This window comes from Sapajus apella, unplaced genomic scaffold (assembly GCF_009761245.1).
Source record: "Sapajus apella isolate SASKATOON/1434 unplaced genomic scaffold, GSC_monkey_1.0 scaffold31, whole genome shotgun sequence".
Classification (NCBI taxonomy): domain Eukaryota; kingdom Metazoa; phylum Chordata; class Mammalia; order Primates; family Cebidae; genus Sapajus; species Sapajus apella.
Window position 1 is genome coordinate 5,068,030 of NW_022436971.1, and position 8,809 is coordinate 5,076,838.

General features: G+C 35.6%; 1 protein-coding gene across 9 annotated transcripts in view; it reads left to right on the forward strand.

Annotated features, from left to right (window-relative positions):
• The first annotated feature begins 848 nt into the window (after positions 1-848).
• Positions 849-8,809, forward strand: part of LDAH (lipid droplet associated hydrolase) — a 124,439-nt gene continuing 116,478 nt past the window's right edge. For 8 of the 9 annotated variants that reach the window (XR_004273688.1, XR_004273687.1, XM_032294002.1 and 5 more), the window contains exon 1: positions 849-918. The gene's annotated coding sequence lies outside the window, so the exon portion shown is untranslated. The other variant, XM_032294001.1, reaches the window with a different exon arrangement.

Genomic DNA, 8,809 nt, shown 5'->3' on the forward strand with positions numbered 1-8,809 from the left:
AGACTATTGTGTGCAACAGCATTATGTCTAAAAAATGTACACACTAGGAAAACAAAAATAGGTCACAGCAGTCTGAGCTATGTGAAGCATGCAAAATTTACTAGACCCAGACAGATGTGAATACCAGGCTTTGGCCATGCCTTCCCATGCCTAAGGGAAATTGTTTAAAGGCATTTTGTTCTTGACTAGCTGCTTCACCCATTATGTTCCTAGAATTTGTGATGCAAGGAAGAAAGCATAGCCAGTCAAGAGCTTATGTTTTTTAAATGCAACTTCTTGGTAAACAAGTTAAGATCTGCTTCTTCTTCTTTCCTTAAAACCTACTGTGACTGCTGGTAATTGGTGTGTATATTCAAGACAACTGGAATCTACGCTCCTGAGTGGCCATTCTCAACCACTGAGCCCAAATAACTCTACACTTAATCGTATTTTCTGAATCTTCTTACTTAAACTTGGCAATACCTTAATTTAAAAATACTTTATTGATTATGCTTATGAACATGGTCAAATGAGAATCAACTTTGCTGTGTATGTGGGGATAATATGCTACTACTGTTAATGCAAAAAGAGGGAAATGGGAAGCAGGAAAGGAGGGGCAGACATGGAGAACAAATGAGAGAGAAGGGAAGGGAAGCCAGAAGTATATCAAGGATAACAGAAAATAAAAGGCGGATAAAATTCAAATGATAAAGGGAAAACCCCTACATCCTCCGAGAGGTCTCTCCAAATCTGGACCACAGGTTCCAAGCCATAGTCAGACAAGCCCCAGCCCGCTGTGCGCCGCGCGCCCGGCTGAGATCGGCTTCCAGGATCAGCTTTGCGGCGCGGTGCTGTGACGTCACCGGAAGCCGGCTCTTCCGGTACCGTGCAGTCTTCCCAGAACCCTCAACGAGAACCGGCTACCTAGTAGGCGGACAGGTGAGGTACAGTTTCTCGTGATTAGGGTGACTGCCCAAAGGAAGGACGGGCGGGCAGGCACGTGGGATCTGGCGTTCCCTCTTCTCTATGGTTCGTTACGGAGCCCCTGTTGCCCTGGAACAGATGGTCCGTAGCAGCGAGAATAATGTTGCACCGACAGCTCACGGGTTCGGAGCTACTTGGCCTGGGAGTCCTTTTAGCTGCAGGCCGGGCAGTGGCTCCCCCGAGCGCGGGAATGCAGCATTCGAACCTCCAAGTGCAGCCCACCTGTGGGGGAGTCCTATGGCACCCGCATGGTGAAGTAGAGGCCAAAAGATTGGGCAACCGACCGGGAAGAAATGGCTAGGAGGGGTCAAACCCTGGGCCGGGAATGTTCTTTGCCTCCGGCGTTTAGTGCTCACGCCCGCCGCCTTTTATTCACGCCGAAGACCTTAACTGTAAACTCTCCCTTGGATTTTAGTTTGGTTTTGTTTCCCACGTAAGACAGGATGCATATTGGAACACTTTATTCCTTGATTCGTGTCTTCCCTTGCAAGTAGTTACCGGACACCTGCTTTGTGTCCTGTCTGCCAAACACTGGAAGAGTTGGCAGTCCTTTAGTTGGAAGAACAAATCTGTGTAGAGAGATACAACCAAAAGAAACCCGGAAGATTTAGGAACATCTCCAGAATGTTTATTCTCAAAAGCTGTTTTTTTTTAATTAAACTTCTTTCTGAAACTGTAAATAGGAGTGTCTTTGTTGTGCGTTTCCCCATTTTCCATCTAAAGGTGAAAGGCTTGGAAACCTGCTAAGGCCCCTCCTTCCAGCATGTAACATTCTAGGGGACAATCATTGCAACACGGTGGGTGCCCATCTAAATTTTGTATTTTAATATTTTGCTTTTTGATAACTTAATGCCTTTAGACTGAAGGACTTTTTTCTTTGTTAAAATATTGCTCTACTTTCAGCCTTTTCTCCCTTATAGTATTACCATAGAATATATTTAAGGTTAAGCACTTAATTCTGGTCTACTTTAAGTATGCTTCAACCAGAGTGAAATTAGTGTATTATTTCTAATGAGTGTATTTAATATAGATAAGTAGTTTGTACGCTTGTGAAATTCTTGGCTTTAACTGATGTCCAGGAGCTGAAAGCTGCTCTCTGGCACATTAAAAAAAATGTGTGTGATTCTACAGTCTTCTGAGACTACAAGAAAGTTTGATGTCACAGTTGCCACCTTAGACGTAGCAAAGGAGTTGTGCAAAACAAATTGCCTTTTTCAGGTAAAGATAATTCAGCAAGTTAATAGTGAGTGTAGTGTGTGCTTTAGTTTTTAATATGTCCTCAGCAGTAGTCATGGATTTTATCTTCATTATTTAAGCTTGATTTTGTGACCCACTTGCACAAAGAAGAATCTCACTGGGGTTAGTGTGCAGTCATTCAGATAGCAATTGTAGCAAAAGTAGGTGAAATGTGAAAGTCATTTTTAAAAAGTTGTGAAATTGCTCGTCTCACAACCAGGAGCAAAGACAACTACACAGAATCTTGGTGTAACATATACTCATTTTCACTTGGACTTTTCGTTTACAATATTTTGCAGTTTGTTTTTTTGGGGTTCTTTAGTGTTATATAATATTTCAAAGTAATATGTGACTGGAAAATATTGGAATAGGTCTCAGAAGACTGTAGAATTTATTTTGCCACTTAAACGCTTATGACCTTGAACAAAAAAATGTGAACATCTGACCAGGCATCGTGACTCACACCTGTAATCCTAGCACTTTGGGAAGCCACAGCAGGCAGATTACAAGGCCAGGAGCTCAAGACCAGCCTGGTTAATATGGCGAACCCCATCTCTACTAAAAATATAAAAATTAGCCAGGCATGGTGGTGGGTGCCTGTAGTCCCAGCTACTCTGGAGGCTGAGTCAGGAGAATCACTTGAACCTGAGAGGTGGAGGTTGCAGTGAGCCAAGATCCTGCTATTACACTCCAGGCTGAGTGACAGAGCAACACTCCATCTCAAAAAAATAAAACAAAACAAAAAAAAGTAAACATCTTTGACCTTCAATTTCTTGTTCTATTAATTATGTACCTTTTAGTCTCGTTAAAAAGAATATAATTGAGAAAGGAAAAGAATATAATTTCCAAATGAAAAGAAGTGAGAAGCAGTGGTTTTGTTGCAAGGGGCCAGATGGTGATCAGGTCAGGATACAGAAAACAATTACTTGTTCTTACATGTTATTCTGGAGAAAGATGTGACAATCAAATAGTTAAAGCAGACTGTAAAAAAAATTTTGTTTATGTATCATCTATATTATGTTGACTTTCACCTGTATGTTTTCAAGTGTACGTAGGGCTATGTACTAAGATTTCCAATTTTCTCCTTTCATACCACTTATACCAATTGCAATTAAATATGTATATAATTACTAATAATTTTTTAACCTTTTTATTTTGAATAATTGCATATTCACAGGAAGTTGCAAAAAACTTTACAGGGATGTTCCTGTGTACCCTTCAGCCCACCTCCCCTGATGGTAACATCTTGAATAACTATGGTACAATATTAAAACTGGGAAATTGACATTGATACAATTCACAGAGTATATTTCCATTTCACCTAGCTTTATAAGGACTCATTTGTGTGTGTACACAGGTCTCACACAAGCTGTGTAGCTTCTTATAATTACTATAATCAAGTTAAGGAATTAATTCCATCACTACAAGGCTCCCTTATGCTGCCTCCTTATAGTCAAACTATCTTGTCCCAACCATGTTCCTAACCCATGACAACCACTACTCTATCTCTATAATTTTGTTATTTCAAGGATTTATTGCTGAGTAGTATTCCATGGGATGGCTGTGCAACAGTTTGTTTAACCACTCATTCATTGAAGGACGTTTGGGTTACTCTATTATAAATAGAGCTTCTATGAGCCTTTATGTGAAGGTTTTTGAGTGAACATACATTTTTCCCTCTCTGGGATAAATGCCCAAGAGTACAGTTGCTAAATCATATGGTAAATATATGTTTAGTGAATTAATACTTCTTTAGCTTGTTGATATGGTGAGTTAACATTGATTTTCAAATGTTGAACATAACTAGTATAAATCTCACTTGGTTATGGTAAATAATTTTCATATATTTCTATATTCTATTTGCTAATATTTTGTTAAGGTATAGGTATGAGAGGTGTGTTGTAGTTTTTTGCTGGTTTCTTTTGTACTGCCTTTGTCAGACTTTGGTAGAGTAACAGTATTCTATGTGGTTTTTAGTGATAACCCTTGTTTCGTTATTGCTACTACATTAGTAATTTGTGTCATTTTATCTTTTACAGTGGTGGTTTGCTGATTTTAGTGATCTTTTTCAAAGAACTAACTATTTCATCTTTATTTTTCTATTTTCAATGTCATTGATTTCTGCTCTTATATTTATTATTTTCTTCCATCTCACTGTTATTTTGCTTTTCTTTATCTAATTCTGTGATTGTTAGTTTAAGATCTTTCTTTGTTTCTAATATAAGCATTTATTGCTATAATTTCCCTCTTGGCATTGCTTTAGTTGCATCTCACACATTTTGCTGTCTTGTATTTTCATTTCCATTCATTTCTATATATTGTAAATTTTTCCTTCGAAATTTCCTTGATCCATGAAAATATTTAGGAGTATGTCATTTAGTTTCCAAGTATTTGAAGATTTACCTGTTGATTTTCTACCTTTTTCCACAATGATCAGAAAACATAAGCTGTATAATTTTTAATTTTTAAATTTGTTTTATGACGGAGGGCATGGTATATCTTGGTGAATGTTCCATGTATGCTTGAAAAAAATATGTATTCTGCTATTGTTGGTTGCAAGTTTCTATACATGTCAGTTATGTTCTGTTTGTTGATGGTATTGTTCAGTTCTTCTCTGCCTTGTTGTCTGTCTAATAGTTATTTTTGTTGCTGAGGGCCCCAACTATAATTATGAATATCTCTGTTTTTCCTTTTAGCTCTGTTGGTTTTGACTTCATGTGTTTTAAATATCTGTTGTTTGGTACACATACATTTAAGATGTTTTCATGATGAATTAATCCTTTTATCTTTGTACAATATTTTTCCTTGCTCCGAAGTCTACTTTATTTGCTAGTAATATAGCCGTCCCTACTTAAAAAAAACTAACCTGACATATCTTTTCTGTACTTGTATTTTCAGCCTACCAATGTCATTATGTTTTAGTGAATTTCTCATGAACGCTATATCCTTGGGTCTTTAAAAAAAGAAGGTATTCTGCCAATCTCTGGCTTTTAACAGGTATAATCATATCATTTACACTTAAAAGTATTTGTTGATGTGTTAGAGCTTAAGCCAGCCATTTTATTATTTGTTTTCTGTTTATTTCCTATTTTTCATGTCTGTTCCTCTTCTTGTCTTTCTATAGGTTGCCTGAATATTTTCAGAATTCTGTTTGATGTGTTTATAGTGTTTTTGACTATCTGGCTTAGTTAACCTTTTTTAGTGTGCTTTGGGTATAACAATAAACATAATAACTTATCACAAGGGTTGCTTGTATTGCTGTTTGCCAATTGAAATATAAGGATCTTACTTCCATTTAGGTCCTTTTACCCTTTCCCTTCTTAAAATTTAGTAGTTGTATTTTCTATACACACCTTGAACACCCATCAAATGTTGTTATAACGTTTACTTCAACTATCAAATATGATTTAAAAACTCAAGAGCGGAAGAATAGTTGATTTTATATTTACCACTACTATTACCTAATTCAGTATTCTTCCTTTACTCAAATTAAACCCTATTCATGCATCATTTCCTTCTTCTTTTAGGAGAACTTCCTAAGGATATGTCCATAGTGACAAATTATTTTAGTTGCCATCATCTGAGAATGTTGTTCCCCTTTGTTCCTGAAGGATGCTTTTGTTCTATATGGAATTGGCCTGGATAGTTCTTTTTCTTTAACATTTGAAAAAAGTGCCATTTCTTTCTGGCCTCTATGGTTTCGGATGATAAATCTGATGGCATTCAAATTATCGTTCACCTTAAAGGTAATGTGTCATTTCTCTCTGGCTGCTTTTAAGATTTTTTCTTTGTTGTCAGTTTTCTAAAGTTTGACTTATGATGTATTTCGTTTTTTTTTTTTTTTCCTACTTGGGGTTTTCTCAGCTTCTTGACTCTGTAGATTTATGTATTTTGTCAAATTGAGAAGTTTTCAGCTATTATGTCTTAATTTTTTCAGCACCGTATGTTCTCTCTTCCCCTAGAACTCTGATTGTTACTGTCCTACAAGTCCCTGATGCCCTGCTTGTTTCTTTGTCTGTTTTTCTCTGTCCAGACTGAGTGAATTCTGTTGATCTGTTTTCAAGTTCACTCATCCTGTTCTCTGTCAATTCCACTCCACCACTGAGCACATCCAGCAAGTTTTTAATTTTAATTAGTATTTTTTCAATTTTATAACTATTTTTGGTTATTTACAACTGTTTTTTAAAACATTTCATCCTTCAAGGAGAGCTACTTTCGATATACATGGACTTCCTTGGAAAAACTAATAACAGTTTTAGGTTATTTGTATTTATGGACTAATGTTACTCAAGACTTTAAACCTTTGCTGCAAAGTTGTCTCTGTAATTAGCAGATGAAGAATTAACAGATAGAAATTTTTTTCTTTTTGTCTCAGGTAAAACAGGTCTTCTCTTTTTGTCTTGTTAGAGAGACTAATAAAAGGGAAATGGGAAGGAATTAGAGAAGATAATATAGGCCTTAGTAAATTAAAAATCATCTGTAGTATCTCACTGACAGGTAAAAGAAGGAATTTTGAAACTTTAGCAAAAAGAAACTAGGAATGAAGATGAAATGAAAAATTTATATTTACTTCATTAAAACTTTTAAAGTTGTCATATAGTCTCAGATTTTAAAAGCCCTTTCTTTCAGCATAGGCAACATGGCAAAACCCCATCCCTACCAAAAAAACAAAAAGTTAGCCAGGCCTGGTGGTGTGTGCCTATAGTCCAACTACTTGTGTGGCAGAGGAAGGAGGATCACTTGAGCCCAGGAGGTTGAGGCTGCAGTGAGCCAAGATTGTGAGCCTGCATTCCAGCCTGGGTAACAAAGTGAGATACTATCTCCAAAAAAAAATAATAAAAATAAATTTAAGAAAACAAAACCTTTTTCTCCTTTCTTTTCCCTTGAAGAATACTGAAGATTTTACATAGTTGACAAATGAGATAAATCTAAGAAAAAACAAAAATTAAGTAAAACAGGTAACGTTCAGTGGCCATATTGACTGCTGAGGTTTATCAGTTTGATTCCTATCCCTATGATATAATTAAAAATAAACCATGGACCCCAGTGCCAGGCTCACTGACAGTATAACATTGTGATTCAAAAACTGTTTCTCAGTAAGTATGAAAAGTTAATGCATTAAAAAAAAATATGTTAATTTAGTGGAGGAAAAGATGGTTTCTGTATTTCAATGGTATTAACACAGTAGATTTCCATGTAAAAGAAAAAAAGCTGGATCCTTATATACTGGATGAAATGTTTAGAAGTAGAAATTGATAAAAATTAAAATATCTGGGAAGCAATATAGAAGACCAGAAAAGAGTTAGTATCTGCCTTATACAAAGTTTTCTTACAGAGTGATAAGAAAAGGATAAATAACTCACTTGGAACCTGGGCAAATGATATGAAGAGAAAATTTACAGAAAAGATAGTCTAAAAAGCTAACAAATGTGAAAAAAAAATGCTTAAACACACTTGTAGTCAGTGAAATGCAAATTAAAGAGTAAGGTATTTTATATCCAAAGACTGTAAGACTTAGAAACAGTGGTATCACTTAATGATGATAGGGTTGTAGAGGCAAAGATAACTTTCTATATTGCTAAAAGAATTACATTCTTTTGTTGAGAATAATCTAGCAAGATCTATTAAATTTCAACCAGTAATTTTACACTTGGCAAACTGGCCTATAATAATGAAAGCACTGGTAGATGTGAATATATGTAAGAACATGGATATTTAAGCATACTTATTGCTCATTGTTCTGAAAAAACCGGGAGCTAATTGAATGCTTGGCAACAGGGAGATGGTCATATAAATTATGGTATGTCCACATTATGGAACTATTAAAAAATGAATTAGTTATATAAACTCTTTGACTTGGCAGGGTATCCATATGTTATTAAGTATGAAAGCAAAGTGCATTGAAGTGTATATAATATGCTACTATTTGTCAAACACTGGTAACTCATGAAAAAATACATAAATGCTTAATATATATTTGTGTGTAATTATAGAAGAATATGGAAGACTTTATACTAAGTTAATAACTTGGGTTTGGGGGTGATATGAATGGAGGTAAGGAGTAGAGGTAGAGTGGAGGCATAATGCAAAAGATTAAACAATAATTATTTATAAAAATCACAGCATGCATTGTATATCATGAAATTATATGTATGCATAGAAGTAAAATTTTAAAAATAAAGAACATGAGCTGTGGAATCTTTCAGACATTTCTGTGTTCAAACTCTGATTCTGACTCTGACAGTTTATAACTTTCTAGCTGTGTGACTTAGGCAAATTGTTTAATGTCTTTCAATCAGTTTTCTCTTCACATATTTTCTTGGGGTAGGAGGATGAAATAATAGCACCCGTCTCATAGGGTTGTCATCAGGATTAAATTTAGATAATATCTGTGAAGTGCTTAACAGAGTGCCTGACTTACAGAAAGCACTATCAGATGTTAGTTCTTACTGTCGCCTTGGTTCTTATGCTCTTGGACATTTATTAATATCTATTTTTAAAACTTTATCACCATCCCACAACTTTCTTGAAACACTCCTCGCTGGCTTAGATTACTTTACATGTCTTAGTTAATGCCTATTTCTAATTGTTCCTTTTTATTCTTTTGCTA